At 36.7% G+C, this 19,050-nt stretch overlaps 1 long non-coding RNA gene across 2 annotated transcripts in view; it reads right to left on the bottom strand.

Moving 5' to 3' along the window:
- LOC134470359 (uncharacterized) overlaps positions 1-19,050 on the bottom strand; it is a 212,953-nt gene that overhangs the window by 9,623 nt on the left and 184,280 nt on the right. For both annotated transcript variants that reach the window (XR_010039209.1, XR_010039207.1), the window contains exon 4: positions 16,314-16,360. This is a non-coding gene — a long non-coding RNA (uncharacterized LOC134470359). The remainder of the gene's footprint in view (positions 1-16,313; positions 16,361-19,050) is intronic.

The following is a 19,050-nucleotide window of genomic DNA, read 5'->3' as shown; positions in this document are numbered from 1 at the left end:
TCAGACTTGTAAAGCTGTTGCCTTCAGTTCACATCTCAACAGTTTATTTTGTATCTTTTCACACTCAAAATGCTAAAACACACCAGTATAAAATTTTCACATTTTAAAAAAAATTAATTTTGTAAACTGAACTAGTTCAGAGATAACAATGTGCAATATATTAACTAGTATTAATTCCCTACTTTTTTCTTTGCTCTTTTGAAATTCTGTATCATTTCAATACTTTTTTTCCTGTTTTGATTTTTAAAATAAAAAAATATATTTTTATTTACCATGACCATGAAATCTGATAGCAAGTGAAAAAAAGAATTATTTTCTCACAGTGAAAAAATATTGAAAATTAGAAGGGAGAAGAAAAATTTGAGTTACCTGAAACACTAAAGTCTAATCTTATGAAAGAGATAATGCAATTGGTGTGAAAAATCCCTTAGTTACTATTAATACTACTATATAGAATCTATACATCCCAACAGGATTCAAGAAAAGTTGTTTTATTGCACTGTAGTTTGTAGTGTATAAAACTGTTTGAACTGGGGGCTGGGGATTTAGCTCAGCGGCATAAGCGCCTGACTTGCAAGCAGGCAGTTGTGAGTTCGATCCCTGGTACCGATAAAAAGGAAAAAGACAAAAAAAAAAAAAAAAAAAAAACTGTTTGAACTGGTGACAAAACATACCTGATTGGGCTTCCTGACACCTAGATCTAACTAGCAAGCACTTACTAGCTGCATAACCTTGGACTACTCAATCTCTAAGTGTCTTAGCTTCCTCATTTGGAAAGCAGAGAAATAGAATCTCCCTCATAAAGCAGTTTTAGAGTTTTGATGAGTTAATTAAAAGCATATCCTCTCAATGCCTGGTACATGATAAGTGCTTACAAAGATTAACAATTGGTAAGTGACCAAGCTCAGAATGAAATTCTACAGGAAGTAGCAATGTTGTTTAGTGCATCAAAATTATGTATTACCCTTCAGTTGTGGCTCTTTACAGTCAAGAAATTCTAACAAGAAGAAAATCTACTGCTTCAGAGAAAATGGGGAAGAACAGTATTGGCTTACTTGTTATTTACCTAATAAAATAAAACCTCTTGAAGAGATACCAAGTTATGAAATATTTAAATCCTTGATTGGCTCTAAGGGGGAAAATATGTGAAACCACATTTGTTACATGGTGGTTTGTTTTGTTTTTATTTATTGTTTATTGTGGTTACTAGGGACCCAAAACTTTCACACTGATCTCCATCCCTGATCTTTTAAAATTTTGAGACAAGTTCTTGCCAAGATGCTCAAGTAGGAGTCAGACCTGAGATCCTCATGCCTCAGTTTCCCAAAGTGCTAGGACTATACACATGGGGCACCACACCTATCTATAAGGTGCATTTTTATATGAAGATAAAGAGTGATAAATCTGTCTCAGTGTCTGAATCTTGGCTAAAGGTATGTATGAAACAGAAGCCTTAGGTGTTCTCTAAAAGGAAAAGCTTGTTTTATTATTGGGAAGGGGAGAAAGAGTAAAGTTACATGATCATCAAAAGAAGCTTTCTTGCATCTCTATATCATCTTGATTACATCAGAAAGCATCTTTCTCTTTTCTGGGCATGAAGAAGATAGAAATTTAGGACTTTATAATTTAGTAAGAGAGAATTCAGGATAAGTCCAGGGACATCCAACCTTGAAGCAGCTAGAGACAGAAGAGTTTAGTTCTCTCTTTATTACTGTGATTCGATCTGATTTTGATTAACTCAAAAACATATGGCAAAACCCAAAGACAAGACACAAAGTAATTTGATTAAGATGCTCATTGCTGGGGGAAAAAAAATAGTACTTTTCAGAGTACCTGAAGATATATGTGGATTAATTATCTCCTTCAGAGTAGCAGGAACAGAGCTTCTAGACACAGAAAGACAAGTTTTACCATGCTTTGTCTTCCCATATTTTTCTGTCAATCCAGAATCTAGTTTCTAGGGTTCTGTCAATAACCACCAGCAGAGAAATTTCGTATACCCATGTCACACAAAGAGAACTCCCAGGGAAGACACCCTGGGTGGATGTATTTATCAACAATCTTAAGACAAAGTGAAGAAAGAAACAGTCTTACTGCTGCAAGAGAAGTTCCCCTCCCTGCTTGAGCTGCATTCCCTCCACCACCAAAACTGAGTCCAGGTGCACGAAGCTGTTTGAACGTATCCTTTCGTTCATTATCTGTGCTGAATATGCAGCAGCAAAAGAGGGGAACTTTAGTGACTTTCTTTACAATTTCCAAGCTTGTTCGTCATTAAAGCTATGATTGCCTTCCTCCACCTCTTACTCAATTTCACTGCACATTGTAGGGGTTGTGTAATCCTCGCTCCCTCTATACGTGTTATTAGAAAATAGGAAAATTGCAATTAAAGTGTTTAGTTTCTTTTGGAGGCCAGGGTACAGCAATGAAATAAATTCTACCCCAGGAGACCAGTTAGAACACCTCACTGCATTTCTTTAAATATCAGACACACTATCCCTAATTCCTTATAAGGAGAACAGTGTGTCAATCTCCCATTTTACTTTCTCCATTTGATCTGATGTCTGCGTGAGTAAGCTTCTATCTTTTGTTGATCATTTGTCAGTGTATTAATTAAGCCTGTTTTGTAGATAATGCCTCACCAGGTGAATTTGAATTCATCATCGGCTCCCTTAACTGGTCATCTAAGGAGAAGGTAGACTTCCTAGAAATTTGGTTTTACAGCAAGTAGTCAGGGACCAGTGTGAGGATCAACTGGATGTACGGCTTTTACATATGAAGGAGAAAGTCTCAGGCCTCATCCCAAACCTACTGAATCAGATTGTGCATTTTAACAAGGTCTAACATGATTTATGTGCACATTAAGGCACCAGGTAAAATAGGAGCTCTGTTGTAATTCTGGAGGTTTCTCCATGCTGGTTTCAACAACAAATCAAGATCATTGTAGTGAAGCTTAACAAGAAAATATTTTAAAGAAATTTCAGGCCTACAATATGTGTTAATTAATTTTGAAGAAGTCATAATGATTTTGTTAGCCATGATGTATAAATTCCATGGAATATGTAAACTCAGAATTTTATGCATTTGCTTACAAATAAAGTATACTTCGTTTTGAGCACTGCTAACAGCAAGTGGAAATATGCAGCTATGTCTTAATAGAGCATCTTTTTACAAAGCCCTGCCATGAAAATTATTGTTATACATTAAATATTGATAATAGCTAAAGTCAATACTATTTATGCTGCAAATTAACTAGTAAATGGAAGCTTTCAGATTATTTTATAAGGAGTTAATGTATTTATAAAGCAGAGTGTGGTTTTAGTCTTATTTTTCAAATGCTCATTTTTCATTTATCCAAAATGTGCTAGCATTGTTAACGTCAGGGAGGAATTATAAGGACCCATGGAGAGAAAAGTCATCCCCCATGCTACAGGAAGGAAGACTGAAGATTTACAGTAAAGGCGCTGTCAGCTTGACTGTGATAGGCACTATGGAAGCAAGGAAAGACTAGGAGACCAGAAAAGAGCTCCTAGAGAAGTGGTCTGTGATGTTAGCCAGGTAGCCAAAAGAGCCTTATGAAGAAAGCATCCTTTTATCAAAGACCTTAAGGAAGTGACACTTACCAAGTCATTTGTACTCCCAGTCAAATCCTATAGGTGGCTATAAAGTGTAAACATTCATCAGGTGGAGAATTTGTGGATTACAGAGAAATCATCTGCATTTATTTACAATGATAGTACCAGATGCAAATGAAGATCGAGACAAACCATGTCACAGCCAGGAAATAGCCTCACAAGAGGTTCCTGCTGCTAGGAAAACAGCTTTATCAATCACTGCAAGTAGAAAATAGCTAATATCTATCCAGGACCTACACATGTCAGCCACTATATTTGTTAGTTAAGACTACCTTGTTAACATTAAATACACCAGTAGGTAAGATTTTACTGTTTTACAATCAAAGAAACCAACTGAGAGACTGACCATTGTCTTGCCCCAAGTAATACCACCTCCTTAGTCAAAACCAGAATTTAAATGAACCCTTGCTCTCTGTCCCCAATGTTTGAGTTTGACCCAATGCTTTTTGACATCGAGGGCAGATTTTCCATCATCATCTGAGTTACTAATTATTCTCCTAATTATACCAACTCCAAAGGATGCTTGGGAGAACAACTATTACTATTTAGATATTCTCCTTAAATATTGGTTAATGCCTGAGTTTTGCAGTAGCCACATAAGGCTCAATCATTAAGAAATGAAGAAAATACCTTCAGCAACATTCCAGGTAATGTTAAAAGTCCTACACTGGTGGTAATTTAACAAGCTTTAATGCAAAATGCATCCCTCGATGGGTTTCAATCCATCCTTTTCATTTAGATCTTCTTCATGGTGCTCTTTAGTCTGTATTTGAATTTACCAGGCAATTCAAGAAGCTGTCCTGATGAGATCAGCCCCAACCAGTCCCAGTTTTTAGCTGCTGATTCAGTTGAACAGCCTACGCTGCTGCTACAACAGTCCTCTATCTCCACAGCATAAGCGTCTCAGCCTCTGTCTCTGTGGCAGCAGCCACTGGGATTTTGGAATGAAATCCAAATGGATTTGATCTGCGAACCTATAGATTCTGTAACTTCAAATAGCATCACCATGGATTAAGCTTTAGCCTGGGAGAGGGCAGGCAAACAAGAGCAAGAAGACTAAAGATCAATCCATGGGCAAATAAGATTTCTGGATATAGTTGTCCATCTCTCCAGGCAATCACTGAAGACCTCATACATCACAGTGATATTGATACAGCAAATGAATGAAAACAGGCATTACTATAAACAGCCGGAGGTACAATCTGGCTTGTATCCCATTTTTATAAATAAAGTTTTATTGGAACACAATCTGCCTATATTCATTCACTTATTGTCCATGGCTGTTTTCATTTTGCAACAGCAAGACTGAAGGAAATTTTGCCCACACCTAAGACAAGAGCTTTCTGGAAAATGCTGTGCAGTGTCAAGCAATCAGTTGTGTTTCTTATAAAAATGAAGCCAGCTTGGTTATGAAACTTCTTGCATTTGCAATCCTTCATTCCTGCCTCAAGTTACCTTAAGAACTGACTCATTCATTCTTTGTAATATTTTTAAGTCTCAATTTCATTAATGTTTGCTCTGATCTTCATAATTTTCTTTCTCTCATTCATTTTCCAATTGAATTTTGTTTTGGTTTTCCAGGACCTTGAGGTACATCATTAGAGTATTTACCTTGGGTTCACTCTGTTTTAGTTTCCTCTTTTGGCTCTTTGTCCCATACGTTCTAGTATGTTGTACAGGCACTATTATTTGTTTCTAAAATCTGTCTAATTTCTTCCTTGATTTCTTCTGTGATCCATTTATTATTCAAGAGTATATTATGTATTCAATTTCCATGTTTTTGCACTATTTCTATTCATTTTGCCACTGGTTTCTAATTTTCAATTCCCTAAATTCTGATAACATGCATGGAATAATTTCAGTTATTTTGCATTCATCCATACATAGTTTATGGAGTATTATCAGTCAGTTTTGGAGAAAGTTCCATGTGCTGTGGAGAGAGGAATGTGTGGAGACAGGGCTGCTTTTGGAGGACCACTTTCTAGATGTCTATTAAGAGCATTTGTTCAGAGATATGACTCAGTTCTGATGTATCTTTGGCTATTTTTTGTCTGACTCATCTGTCCACTTGTGACAGTAGGGTACCGAGGAGTTCACCATAATAATTAGTTTGATGTTTATCTGATCTTTTATATTCAGTAATGTTTGTTTTATGAAATTGGGTGCACAGGTGTTCAGTGCAAGTATGTTTATAATTACAATTTTTTCCTGTTAAAATGTTTCCTTAACAATTATGTTAACTTCTTCTGATCAGTTTTCATTTGAAATCCACTTCATCTGGTAATAGGATAGCTACTCCTGATTGCTTTTGGGTTCCTGTTATGTAGATTCTGGTTTTCTAGTGATTTTTAATCTGTAATCCTTTGATATTTAGTCTATAAACTTCTTTTTGCATTAAGTGTGCTTCTTGTATACAGCACACCGTAGGGTTTTGTTTATTGATCCATTCTTCCAGTATATTTCTTGTTCTTTGGGGAATCAAGACCATTCCCATCCAGGATAATTACTGAAGGGTACTGGCTTAGTGCTGTCTTTGCATTAATTTCATGTTCCTCATTCTCTTTCTTTTTTTCCTTCTCCTGAACTCCTCATTCTACCTCCTATATCAATTCAATTATATGTTTTGGCATTGTTTGCTTCATTGTCTCTTGCTAGGACATTCTTGAGAATATTTTGAAATGCTAGTTTGATGGTCATAAATTTCTTGAATTGTTCTTTGTTATATGGTACCTCTGCTCATGAATGCTTTTATTTGTCAGCACTTTGGTTCACCAAACAGAAGTGTTTGGCAAATTTTTGTTTTTGCTTTCAAACTCAGCCTCAAGTGATGAACATGGCATTGCCATTGTTCTCACACAAACGCAAACATGGCCACCCTTCTGAGACTGTGGAAAAAATTAAATTCATGAACCAATGTCTTACTGTACCTTATTTCTTCATCAATTTTGAAGGAGAGTTTTGATATATATCAAAAATGACACATCAACCCTCAGTTAGGAATTGAAACATTTCATTGCAAACTTGCTGGTCCTTTAAGGTTATATTGAGAAATCTGATGTATAGCTAATGAATTTACCTTTATAACTGACTTGTTGGTTTTCTATAAAAGTTTTTAAACTTTAAAAGTCCTTATGTTGGACTTCTGGGACTTTGGTTGTAAAGTGATGCGGAGAAGTTCTTTTTGGTCATGGCCATGTGCCTCATTTATCTGTATGTAAAATCCTTTCCCTAGATTTTCAAAAATTTCTATCCTTATTCCTGCAAAAATGTTTTATGCAATTTGTGCTGTCTTCTAATTTTTCACTAGTTCAATTTAATTTTAGATGCATCTTCTTTGTGTCATCTTCCAGCTACTGAATCTATTTTTCGTGTTCCATTGTTGTTTTTAAGGTACCTCTGAGAATATAGTTACAGGCATCAAGCCTGTCCTCTATTTTTAACACTTTGTCCTTTTGTTGGTCACTTCTGTTGCCCAGACAGAAAGTGATTTTTTTTCTTTCAGATTTCCAACAATTATCTTTTCATAGTTTCCAATTATTTGCTAACCTGGTTATTCATATTTTATATTATTCTGTTCATCTCAAAGAGTTTTTCATTAGTGTTTTCTGAAAACTTGTTGTCTTATTTATTAAGCCCATTGAGTGTTTTATTAAATTATCTGTGTGACTGCGAAGCACTTTATTGATCTGCTTTTTCAAAATCTCTTCTTTTATAGTTTCAAATATTTTACTGTGCCTTTTTTTATTTCCTAACCATTGTTCCCTCATAGATCAGCCTTGGGGGAACTGAAAGTTTTTGGAGGCATTTTGTGAACTTGTCTTTCACGTTTCAACTGTGTGTGCACGTGTGTGTGTGTGTTGTGTGTGGTGTGTGTGTGTGTGTGTGTGTGTGTGTGTGTGTGTGTTGTGTGTGTGTGTGACAGACAGATTTTTGGGGTCCAATATATAAGAGAGACTTCATTCTTAGTATGGAGATCTCCTGAGTTAGCGTCTGCTTTTTAGTGTGGCACTGAGTGCATGGCTAATTACAGGCCTTTCCCACTGTTCCAAAGCCAGCTCCCTCTGTTAGTTTGTGAAGGAAGAAAGCAGTGTAATTGGGCCAGCACACAGGTCTATGAGAAGGTACCACAGTACTGTTAATGACAAAAAGACAATCCGGGGACTGTGGTGAAGAGAAAAGCTATTAATAGCAACAACTATGCCAACCTGGCAATAGCAAGACAACTAGCAACAATTGTATCATTAAAGACAAACTGGATATTGGTATAAGAGCCAATAATGTACTAACTTTAACATTGAAAAGAAATCTGCAATTATAGTTTAAACCAAAGACACACCAAATACTGACATACAGTAGAAATGTATTAAATCAATGACTATACTTCCACTAACTATAGAAAAACATCAACAATAATAGTAGAAAGTTAAGTAACTATCTAAAGATTAATAAAGCTTAATGGTGAAACTAATAAAGATAGAGGTGTCGAGAATGGGAACATTAAAGAAATACTATTCGAAAAAAAGAAAAGGAAAGAAGAAAAGTGAGTTAAAAGATCCCATTAAAAAGTGAAAGGCAATTAATAACAGAAAAGAATGGCAAAAATACAAAAGAGAAAAGAGCAAAGAAAATAAAATTTAAAAAGATAAAATTAAAAGAAAAAACAAACAATTCTAAAAAGAGAGAGAATGAAATGAGTCCAAAGTAGAAAATTCCATTGTGTTTTTGAATGATTCTTCTCTTTCCACAGTCTACAGTCTTGGAATCCAGGAGACATGGGAGATGGATTGTGAGTCATCGCTAAGACCTAATTTGTTTCTGTTCTGTTACTTGTTGTGTGTAGATGCTGGATCCTGCCCTGTCTTTCCTGCTGGGCATGAGTAGTTAATGGTGTCTATCTTAACACTGTGGTTGCTTTCACTTTCTAAGGGTCTCTGTGCATCCCAAGCTATGGTTTCCTCCACCCAGCTCTACAGGCTATGAGTGTGACAGGTGACCCCCCCACACTCCAGGCGCTGTTCCATCTGTATATCCCAGGCTATGGCAACTGTCCAAGCCATGCTGAATCTTTCTTCACTTGGGGACAAAGATGGGAAAAGCGAACAGAGCACGGATCTCTGCTTGATACAGAATGAGGGTCAAAGCAAACCACTGGACACAAGGCCAGATTTTCACACTCAGCAGCCTCTGAATCCTATGCACACTAGCTCTGCCTTACCATGGAGGGCAAGACCCCCACGTCCCTCTTGGTCGAGCTTAAATTTCCCTGGAGATCTATGTCCAGCCTATTCTTACTCTACAACTGTCTCTTGGGGCTGTCTCCAACCTAGCCCATGGCAGGGCAACAGAACGTACCTGTTCTACTATTGCTCTTTGTTTCAACCCTAAGGAAGTCATTCTTTCTCAGATCGGGCCCTGCTTAAAGCCTCTTCAACCCTGTTGGTGCTGCACTGGCTTCCCTACTCCCCCCCAACTCCCGGTCTTAGTCACCTTCAGAGTAAAATGCCAGTTTATAGTACCCTGGGCTTCTCCTGGGGCAAGCATGTCTGGTCTTGTCTTGTCTCTGTTCCTGGAACTGCTGGCACTCTCTAGGCCTACCCTGCATCAGTGAAGGCAAATTCCTCTCCCCAGGGCCAGGGTTGAGATTTCCAGGCTGCCTTGATTCTTTGTCCTGTGCTCAGTGTCTCCAGCTTCTCTGCAGTTGCTAGTCTTCCTGTCAGCTCCCTTCCGAACTCCCTGAAATTCACCTCTTTCCCCCTCTTTACCAAATTGTTGTTTTCCAGGTGTCGCAGCTCCAGGTTCCAAGGAAAAAGTACTTTGCTGCTGGTTTCTGCTTAGCCATATTGTGATATTTAAAGCCATTATAACTATAAGATCTATACCAAGAGATATATTATTATGATACATGCATACTCATCCTTATGGCAGCAGAACTCAGGATAGCTAAATCTTGGAAATGGCCTGTATGCCCATCAATAGATGAGTGGATAAAAAAATGTGGTACTTGTATATAATGTAGTACTCTGCCCTAAAGAAGGACAATCTTGAGTCATCAATAGGAAAATGAATGTACCTTGAGACCATCCTGTTAAACCAATCAGACACAACCTTAATGTCATATAATTTCTGTTATATGAGAAACTCAATATATAAAGTGCAAAACAAAAGATGTATAATAGAAAGTAGATCCTTTTTAAATGGAAAGAGGACCATAAGATGGGAACAAGGAATTGGGAGGAAAGGGAAGGGAATTAAATGGGAACTGAGATGTCTTTTGTGCATACACCAACACCCCATGAGAATATATTCATTATATTCGATATTTGCATTAGTACATGCAAACATGTACTATTAAATACAAAAATAAAAATAATAATAAAAGGAAAAGATCTCTAGTGAAAATATTTTTAAAACTCTGACCAACTTTACCTTTCAGGAAAATCCTGTTTAATTATGTCTAACATACCCACTTTTGCAACTTTACCTTTGTATATAGATTTGGGGGTGATTTTGCAATCCACAATTCCTTTTAAATAGTATTGTATGTGGTGTACACAGTTTGCAATCTTGGTGTTCTCTATGGTCATATTTAATGAACATTTTGATTGGCAGCCTTCCTCTATCATGACTCCAAAGTCATATTTCTTCTTTTGTATTTTCATTTCCCAATAGCAAAGTCTACCCGCTCTTGAAAATTTCTCCTTTGTCAACTGGATATTCTTCTTTTCAAATATAAAGACTTAGTTTATAAGTTCTGTTTAAAAAAACACATTCACTTTCAGCCTAAAGAAAAATTATACACTGCTAATATTAATAAAGAACACATTATAGAGAGGTGACATGACTCAAGAACTTTCAAAGATGAACACTGGAGTTGGTGGTAAACATTTGCTTAGCATGTATGATGCTCTGGGTTCAAGTACCACAAACAATAAGCAAATAAATAAGTAAATAAACAAACATTCACATTGCAGGTCTTTCTTCATGTCCTATGAAAGAGTATGAAAAAAACAAGAAACAATTTAACCTTAACAGTCTCCTAAAAACCAAAGATGATACAGGTTCTATAGGTATATCATAGCCTTAACGTTGATTTTCCCTCATCTTCTCCTGACTCTTTTGCATAAAATGAGCTGATCAAATTCGACCAGGGCATGAGTGATTGACCCTTTCAGTAGCAATTTGCTGAGCCCATCTGGCAAAAAGCCAAAGTGGCCTAGAACTTCTGAGTCAATTTCAGTCCTGAGTGATCCTATTGGAACAAAACTGGAGGAAATATTGCCTTGATTCCTTTTTCAAATTCTCCAGGCCCTTCCACCAAAATAAATTATTGCAACCCAATACTTTAGGGAACAATTTAGCAGTTCTTTGCAGTCCATTCAAATTTTTAAGGTGCAGATGATCACAAAAATAGTCATAATCAGATTAAGGAAATAAAGATTGAAAATAATAGTGCCCTCTTATACAGAAATGGAGACTGTGCTCCTCTCAACAGTAACTGCATTTCCCCAGCCTTCTCATCTTTTCCCTTTCATGCTTGAGGAAGCTTATTTGGGAGTTCGGAAAGTGAAATGAAATCTAAACTCCTCTAAAATGGTATAATGTTTTGATTTAGCCCAAAGAACTTTCTCTTTTGGTTAAATCCTGTTTAAATATCCATAGCAAGTCTACTTTTGCAAATAGAAACATTGACAGATCACTACCTTAGCTCTCCTTGAAGCATCAACGTTAAAGAAGCCATAAACATTTTAATTAATAAATTAAAGCATTCCTTTGTGTTACTATCATTGCTATATACATCTGCTCCAGTTACAAAGGAAGAATAACAATAATTACTTACAAAAGTAGAAAAAGTCTGAAAATGTGTAATGTATTTAAAAGCAAATATAAGCCATTGTATTTTGCTCTTACATTAAAGGTCATACAAGATTTGGTGGGGGGGAGATTGGCTTTCATTGAGATTATGCATAGACTAGTCAAATAAAAAACCCATACAAATCAAGCAAGAAAAGCCAAGAGACTATTTTAATTGTGCTAATAGCAATAATTACCTATGTGATTTGGGGTCTTTAGAATTACCTTCTAGAGTTCTACTCAGGACTTAAATATCTAGATTAATAGTTACGATAATATGCTGATGGCTTCCAAATAGTGTCATTTTTTTAACCTGGATATTTGAATAATATGTGATAATAAAGTGACCAAATTACCTTACCAAAATTGAAACTAATACAGATACAAAGCCCAGTTACAACTTCTCTTAGATTTTATTCTAAATCTTAGCTTTATTATTTCTTAGCTTTATTCTAAAGCTGCTTATTTACATGGCTCAAAGATCTACCCAGTGTATCCAAATCTGTTGTAAGTTTTAGAAATGATATTCTTATCAAAACTAATGTTAAACATAACAGGAAAAACTTTATCATCCCAATGAAGGATTTACTATTAAATACGAAATTTCCCAAAACAACAGGATTGTAATAGCAACAGATACTTCTGCAATGAGAAACATATCATAAAAGATCTTTAAAAATTATTGTTTTGTCTACAGTGCTGACTCTTATAATTTGAAGAGAGCATCCATAGTAATTAAGGCACTGAAATTTCTACTATTTCATAATGCTTTATATCTTTGAAATAGTTTCAAGAAGACTAGATTCCCAGAGCTCTGATCCCACTATGTTAGTTTGGACTGGCATTAAGATACACTGCACCTTGCCAATGTGGCCTCGTAGAGGGTTGAGTCCTCACCTTTAGGCGACATGTCCTTCAGTATGTCACCTTGCTACAAGGACCACAGATTTGGTTTCCTGATAAGGGTGACAATGGAGATTTGTTCACATTTCAGCCACATAAGGCATTTCAACCTGCAGAGAAACCCTACTTTTCTGAGATAAATGGAAGACATGTGGTGGCATGGTTGGCTATCTCGTCTTGCTGGCATGAAAGTGCCATGCTTTGTCTGTACATAACTGCTCCTTTGTTTTCTTAGCTTTTTCATTGAGCACTCCATATGTTATCATCTCAGAATCCTTGTCCCTGGACCCATAAAATTGGAAGGACCTCCCATATGCCGTTTAGCTCTGGGCTCTTCAGACGTTATGCGGAGAGGGACTATGGTTGAAATATCTGGGGAAAGTTGAAAACAGTAACTACAATGATAGGAAGAAAGTCATACTTTTCTTGAAACTCAAAATACTTCTTTCTTCTGCTCGGTTACGATAAACATTCATTTATCTTCAAAGCCTTGAGTGCATTATCATGTGCTGGTGTACTGGGTAAGAACACAAGGTAAGCTCTTAGCCAAAGATTTAGCATTTAAGGTTTTATCAATAGTAAGTAACCTTGAAGGAAGAGAATTCAAGTTGATCATGCTACAAACACACTGATCTCAGAATTCCCAGACCACCTTAGGTGTATTTTCCTCTTCTTGCTCAAACAGTGACAGTCATGAAGTGGTTTCCTTGTGGAAAAAAGAATAATCCTCAAAAGAAAAAGAATCATTAGTTCTAGATGCACAAGTGAAAGAGAATAACAAAGACTCTTTAAAAGTTATAGATCTTTGAATATATAAAAAGTTTTATTGGGGTAATAATTTGTTATTGTGATGTTTATAACTTGAATATTTACAAAGCCTTGAAATGTGCCTCTCTTGAATTTAAAGACTTTATATCATAAATCCAGGATTTTGTAATAAGCATAATATTATACATCAAGCAAACTATTTATGAGACTGAAAATTTAGGAAACCAAGCATAACCAATTCAGTCACAAAATCAGCAAAGAGAACAAGTCACAAAAATAAACGTTCCTTGAGGAAGTGACATGGAAATAGAATACCAATTCGGTCTCCATTCTACTTTGTCTTGATTTTTCACTTCCCACAAGGTTTTGGAATATTGTTAACACTGGTGCAGAGAATGGATTTTGAGTGCTTGGCATCAAAGATGATGCTTATACATTTTGACATATCTTTAGGTACATTATAGGACTTAAAACAGTTTGTAAGTAAAAGAAAAAGGCAGTTTGTAATAATGTACAATCTGACTGGTTTCTTTTATTTGCTTCAGTGTTTACTGTATTCCACATCTTTAATATGCACTACCAAAAGAGCAACTGTCTTTAGATATCAGATGTGCATGGTTTTATCAAGTTCAGTGATAAGTCTCAGTTCTGAACGTTTCAGCAGACAATTACAACTGAAGATAAAGAATGAAGAAATTCTCCAGAGAATTAAGAACATTTCATCACTCTCTGGAGTGTAGCCATGGCTGGCAATTATAAACCATTTTGTGAGCGTCACCCATATGGCCTTTATAGAGCACTAAACTTCCCATAAGCAGTGTCGTCCATCTGGTTTTTATGAATGTATGATGTATTTGCTTCAACTCAAATGGTAACATCTGTCTCTAGAGATAACCCAAAGCTAATCTATAAAGATGTATCTTGATATCTCTGTGAATCATCTAATGGATGACCTGGCTTGTCAGGATCATTGGTGGCAGTGTTATCTTGCTACCCTACGCCTACACTCATCATCTATACTTATTCCAGTGTCTTCTCTAACCACCAGAAATGCTTCAGAAATATATATTGATTAATTTCTCAGTGAGTCAGTGTGTGTGTGTGTGTGTGTGTGTGTGTGTGTGTGTGTTTATAAAGGAAGTCTTTATTATTTTTTCACCTATTCATTGATGGCTCAACATTTGTACTTAAATAAAAATTTTAAAACCTTAAAATGCAAAAAGCTTAATAATCTTCTAAAATCTATGTTAAGTTCCAACAACTTTTCTGGAAATAAACAATGGCGAAGAACCTGCCTGTCATGTGACACTGAGATTTCTTTCGTCAAGATGTATACCACACACAGTATCACAAAGTTAAATCTTTCAATTTATATGACCTTCACACTTCAATAATTTATCAAAAAATGCTCAATTCCATTGCAAGAAGTATCCTGTAACATTAAAAGTTCAAGACCATGAATGAAACAGAACAATTTAGAAATTATAATGTAAACAACAAGAATGAATTCTTATCACTCCAGCATTTTAACTGCTGGACATTAGGACTCTCATTGGCTATAATGTGTAGTGTTTGCTTTGGTAACTAAGCCAAAGGTTTGGCACTTAGGAGCTGCTGCAGTGTTATGTAAGATTAACCATTTATTAGGGCACTGAAGCGATCCTTGTGCAACGTCCTTGACTCAGTGCCAAACTCTGCCTTCCCTTCTGCTCAGCCTCCACTCAAAATAGACTTTATTCAATGATTTAGAATTTCCTTACATGAAAAGACTCTGACCCCAGATACTCACATGGACCCTTAGTAACAACAAACAATGCACCCCTCACCATCACATCTTTCCTACCAGTGAGAGTGGCTTTGGGTGCACAGGCATGAATGGCATATCATGCTCAATGAATTTTGTCCTCCTGGACAGAAAGGAAATCAAGATGTGTGTTGCTCATGAAAGTCTAATCTGACTTTAGGAGATGATACATGCAATCATCTTTTCCCTACTTTCTGGAGTTACTTATCTCTTCCCAGCTATTTATTTCATGGAAAACAATGCTACTATCTAGCTTCTACACTACAGGAATTCTCTCAGAAGACATCCCTATAACTAAAAGGATGGAGGATTAAGGATTTATATATTGAGATGATGTTTTCGGTTGCCATTCCATGAAGGCTTGTTATATCTAAAGCCACAGGAAGAAGTATGTTGTCCTTCCAGCTTTACTGTCCCTATCATTGGTGTCCTATCCACATGGAGAAAGAATCAGCTTGCCTTGGTGTCCTTCACAACCACTGGTGAGGTGAGTCATCCCCCAAGCATATTAGCTATTTCCAAATTACTCCTATGGTTCTTTACTTCCCAAAATAATAGTATATGTCATGCAATTTATATACACACAAGCACCAACATATATATATATATATATATATATATATATATATATATATACACATACACACAAATCACAAAATTATATTTTAAATACAAATTCTCATTGTATTCCAGTACAGATCAAAGAATTTAAAAAGGTTCATGATAAAAATCTACCACTGTCACACAATCTACTGCTTCGCAATTATTCCATGCATTTCTCTATCAGTTTTGGAAAATAATATAAATTTTAAAACAAAATAATTTAAAATGCCTAATTCTCTTTTTAAAATCACAATGTCACAGAAACACATGACAAAATTTTAAGTCTGCATATGTGTGTATGACTACATATATTAAAATAGATACAGGTATCACAAAAAGGAAATGGTTTTTAACAAAAAAAACACATGTGAATTAACTGTTGAGGACCTTTGGATGTGGATTTAGAATCTAAATTCTAATTTTAATTATTCATCGTATTAATTTGATCATTTTAGTTATTTTCCATCTACAGAAAAAATTATCCACAAATTTTAATGCATATAAATTGGCCAAGTAATGTTGGATACTCAGTAAATATCAGTATATCTCTCAATTATCCAGAGTTTTTATACCTTAATATAATCACTATTAAACTTCTGAAAACAACAAATAAAACCCAATCTCCATGCTGAAATTTTAAAAAGAAACTTATTTCAAAATATCAAAATGAAAGGTGAAATTGTCCCTGACTTAATATTTCTAATACAGTTATCAATTACAATAAAGAGGAGGGGAAAGAATCATTAACTTACAGTTTGAGGAATTTCAAGAGCTTTGCATCAGGTTGCAGGTAAGGAGCCTAAGAGAATAAAGAGATTCCTTCCTTAGTGTATGGCTTCAAGAAGGTCTCAACTCCCCAGCAAAGGAGAGCAGATAGACAACACTCCCCAGAGAAAGACTCATGCACCTCGATACTTTGAATATGTTGATGTTAAATTCTGATAATAATGTTAAGCTAAGCCCAAGCAAAATAATCACCTCATTCACTTCTTTGCTAGGCTAAGCAAATCAAGTAAATTTTTAGAAATTTAAAGAAAGCCTTTAAATGCATTGGCTCACCCAAGTTTATTTTACTGGCAACATTCTGTGATTATTTTATTTTGAAAGAGGAAAGAAAGATGCACTAGTGGGTCAGTTTCTTGGGAAGACGGCTCTGAGGACTGAAATTTGCTTGTTCCAAGTTTGGTAGGAAGTGCTCTTGGCATTGGCACCGTGGGACATAAAAGGAAGACTGGGCAGAGAGAGAAGGTGAGCACCGCGGTGTTGGAACAACCTCATGGGAACCCTTGAAACTGGGATTATGAAAGCAGAGTTGTTAGAAGTTGAGCAGAAGAGCCAGGCTTCATATTTTTCTTGTCAATCATTAGAATGAGCTTCCCTTGGGAATGAACAGTGACACAGTTGTTGAGGAGACAGGAAATTCTGCTTTCCATTTTTGGTCTTGAATGTTCTCAGCATCTGGGAGAGGGAAAGACATGCTCCCAGGAAGGCCAGATGAACATGGGAGCTATTGTCATGCTCTCACGTGGCGTTCCTCATCACCATTGCCCTAAGCTCATAAGAAGAGGAGCCAGGGGTTTCTGTCTCCCACATTCAGTTATAGGTTTGGAGATTGAGGAAATAATCACTAGGTGGGGTTTCTCACTCTGAGTCAAACTTGGACCAGGAGTCTTTAATCTTCCATAGGCCTCCGGTCCAGCATTCTTCTTTCTTCTTTCCCCATTGTGTAATCACCAGGTACCTGTGCACACATTGCTTTGGGGAAGTCATGGGCGAACTATTCCCATATGTAGCTGTCATGAGTTTGTTGTGTCCTTCCCTCAAGGCGTCCAGTATTTCCTGTGGTGAGTGAGTTCTGGACTGGTAAACCAGCTCAGATCCAGAAATAGACTAATTTATTTTGACATTTTAACTGCGTAACCCATTGATCATCTATTCTTGATTTTTTAAAATTATGTACATTGAGCAGTACATCTTCTGGCTTCCCAACTATCTTGCTCCTAGAGATACAATGTCCTGTTAACCATCTCCAGAGAGAGCTCTTTGCATCTCATGGTCACCCAGTGACCAGTCCAATCTTGCTACTCTTTATACTGTGTCTAACCAACTCCTGACATTCATGCTGCATCCCTTGGCTTCCTATTATTTGAGAATATTCTCATCCCCTTTGCTAGCAGAGAGTTCTGTTCTGTAAGGGCAGCATCAACCTTCTATTCTGACCTGTGGAGCCCAACCAGCCAGCAAAGGACTTCTGTGATATTGGTGTCTCTTGGTGTCTCTCTTGCCAAAGCATGGCCTTTGGAAATGTCCTCTTAACCTTCCCTTAGACAAATCATCAGAGGGCTTTTCCAGTCATACATAATACATTCGCCTCCCTAGATTTTAATCGCTCCTTCCCTCAATGTCCCTCTTTAACATGGGCCACCATGATCCTCAAGCTTAAGCCTTCCCCAACTGTATGACACTTTCAACTCTCAGGATCCTTTATCCATGTGGAGTTCTACCATCTGGACAAACTTTTCTCAGGCAAATTTTGTTTTCTTTCTTTGGGCAGCATACCAAATTACGTTTTAAAGCCTCAAAGAGCAACCAAGAAACAGAGAAAACTAACCTATCAGAAAAAGATACCCCAAATTGTATAACCTTTTGCAAAATAAATTAGCATCCCTCACATCAAACAATGCAGTGAAAAAGCACCCTGCATGCAAACAATAAAACAAGAAATCTAACACTGCCTCAAACGTTAGGGGAGCTGAAAGATAACTGTTACACACATATTTTCCTGTGATCTTAAAATCTTCAGATTTTTTTTTCCTTTCTTTCACTGAATAGGATAAGAGAGAAAAATCTGGTCCTGCAATAGTTGCAGATGGAATACTCAATAGTGCAATCGCTTGGCCAACACCAGTCTGTGAATGTCTTGGAGGGCGCACATTTTGACAGAATCTGCCTCAGTAGGATGTAAAAGGGACGTGTGCAAAACGTAGCTCTTTCTGGTGGAAATAAACACGTGCCTTTCTGAATTTCCAGGCAGACAAAAGGAACCATAACAATAGAAGCAAACCTGCAACGGTACTACCTGAGATCATACTGCCACTCATAATTGCAATTATTTCTTAAATGCCATCCTGAAAATTTCAGCATGTTTTCCTTGAGAAGTTGTCTCTACTGCTCCAAAACATAGCCTATCAGCACCTCTCACTTTTCTTGCTAGAATTAGAATGTGAGTGCAGTTTTTCTTTAAAGGCAGTTTTCTGAAGGCCAACAACGTCAAACAGGAGACCTTCAGAGCATGCTGCTCCCCAACAGTCTCTCTGTGAGCGAAGCTTCTACACCTGGCACCTAAACCACTAGGACTGAAATAACCTCTAGTTACGCAGTTATTACTAGGTACCCAAAATAAATTAGATTCCACTTCTCTCGTGTGTCATAGAGATGCCCTTTCCCTTACCTTTATCTTCAATACACGTACACACAGCTGGGGTCCAA

This window comes from Cavia porcellus, unplaced genomic scaffold (assembly GCF_034190915.1).
Source record: "Cavia porcellus strain 051 isolate PalLab524CR breed Dunkin Hartley unplaced genomic scaffold, mCavPor4.1 scaffold_14, whole genome shotgun sequence".
NCBI lineage: Eukaryota > Metazoa > Chordata > Mammalia > Rodentia > Caviidae > Cavia > Cavia porcellus.
This window is presented reverse-complemented; position numbering and strand designations above follow the sequence as displayed.